Below are 2,599 nucleotides of genomic sequence, written 5' to 3'. Positions count from 1 at the left end.
CTACTACTACTACTACTACTACTACTACTACTACTACTACTACTACTACTACTACTACTACTACTATACTACTACTACTACTACTACTCCTCTACTACTACTACTACTACTACTACTACTACTACTACTACTACTACTGATGCTACTACTATACCGTTTGTACCAATATTACTGTGATAACAATTACAAAGTGTTTTTCAATCCTTTTGATGTTAAAATCAGTATTCTTGATTATGAAAACATCCTCAATATCCTAGTCCACGATAAATGGTCTGGAGTTCATCAAGCCAGTCTCATTGACCAAGGTAAAGAGGGGTCATCCGTGGCCCCGACCACCCTGACTGTTTTCTGGATACAGGCTTTTTTTGCTCGGTAGCTAGGTTATACGTCAGAAAAATATTGATTATCGAAATATGGGATTAACCATGTTAGCGGCGGATTAAGGAAAGAGCTCATATTCAAACAACCTAGTAAGATAATGATGGTTGCCTTGATAAAGGCTTAGTGGCCGGCTATCAATATTAAAATGCTTTCAGCGGCGATGATTTGGACACCGATGTAGGATTAAGTAATAGTCATGACCTCAGGTATCAATTAACTATCGATTGGATTATGATCTCTAAACGCGCGCGCAATCGTGTTTTCAAATAACATTGGGATTTACAGAGGTGCTATATTTAAAATGTAAGTTTTTATCTTGACTATACTTCTACTAATAAGTTGAACATGACAAAAACATTTTAAAACAGTGAATGAGATTGACAAGATGATTGTTCAAAATATTAGTTGTAATGTTGGATTGATATAGATGGGAATTGAAAAATATTTAGAAAAAAATAAAATAAAAAGGAATTACATTGTTGTAAGGCATTGCAATCAATGTTGATTTGATGACATATTAGAAACTTTAAAATTGATTGTGAGTGTAGGTTTAGAGGTATGAGTTCTTAGACATTGACGTCGATTTCAAAATCAATGCAAAATTGTTATTTTATTAATTGATTATTTTACAATACTTTCCAAAATTAATTTCAGTTAAATCAATAACCAAAAAATCAATTTCAAATTATTTTTAAAATCCATTTCAAGATAGAAATTAAAATCGATCAAAAAATGCTAATTCATTTTAAGGTTAAAAAAAGGGAAAGAAACAAAAATTGAAACAATGCAAAAAAAAATCACAATAAATTCTCAGAATAAATTTTAACGCCTCATCAGTTTAAGATTTCAAAGGACAAAACGTTGATTTCAGGTCTTCTTCCAATAATCAAATATCCTCTAGAATTAGAATTGCTCAAAATTTTTTTGTAACTGTTCGCGATGGTATATATACTAATGATGGAAACTCTGATTTAACAAATATTGGTTGCTAGGCTCTATAAATCATTATTCTGTGGACCACCTTACGGAACAAAATGTTTCAATAATGGAAAAATATAGAAATATTACCTTTCGAGAAATCATAATTCCGGCAGTCAAATGTCTGTATAGTATAATATCTACACCTGATATTAAGTTTGGTAAGCAAGAAACTGTAATGTATTATATATTAAAGAGATATGTGGGTGTTGGATCGAGGGTAGGGGAGAGGGGGTGGGGAGAGGTGGAGCGAGAGGGGGCTGGAAGAGAAATGGGGATGCTGAGTGAGCAGGTTGGGGGTTTTTGCGGTATATAGTTCACGACCTTTAGCATGTTTAGGAAACGGCGCCATTTTGATCCCGTTGATTGTTGCAGTATTCTATTAATGTATATCTACACCTGATGTGAAGTTTGGTAAACGACGACCTACAGTGTAAAACTATAACCGTATACACAAGACATGAGATACTGAAATGGGATGGGGTAGAGTAAATGTGTGTGGGTGTGTGTGAGAGAGAGGGAGAGAGATGAGGGGGAGATGAGGAGGGGGCCAGTGTGGGGGGAGGGGGCATGAAAATCCTGGGACATGCTTCGCTTTCCCTATATCTGCATGAGGGACATGACGCCTGGAGTAACATCACCAACATGACCAGAGGCGAACTCAAATCTGACATGACGGTCATTTTAGACCTCGTCCAGGGACTGGCTGGCATCATCTGCACGGCCGTACTCTCGAAGTCAGATCATCATCTATTCATCAGTGACGTCAATCTGTGACACTTCAATCAGATACGATCACTGGCTTTGAAGTTTGATTATTATTTTCTTGAGCAAGGCACACATGTAAAGGAGAGTGCACGTTCAAAACATCGGTTAGAAAAGTGAGTATTGTTACTATCATCATTATTTATATATTACTGTGATATTATCACCGCCATCATTATCATAATACTCACTTTTTATTTTCTAGAATTATTAATTTAATCATAATTATCACATAAGCAAAAACAAAAAGAATGTATGTGACTTAAAAAAGGAGGGTGTGCCTATGTGGTGGGAATATGGTACACATTGTGTTCCGTCATGATTAAACGGATTGATGAAAGCACCCACATCTTTCTCTCTATCATAATATACATAATACACACACAAACACACCCTCACACACACACATATATATATTATATAAATATATATAATGTATACATAAATAAATATATATATGTATATATATATATAT

This window comes from Lytechinus pictus, chromosome 3, assembly GCF_037042905.1.
Source record: "Lytechinus pictus isolate F3 Inbred chromosome 3, Lp3.0, whole genome shotgun sequence".
Taxonomy (NCBI): Eukaryota; Metazoa; Echinodermata; class Echinoidea; order Temnopleuroida; family Toxopneustidae; genus Lytechinus; species Lytechinus pictus.
Note: the sequence above shows the minus strand (reverse complement) of the source record.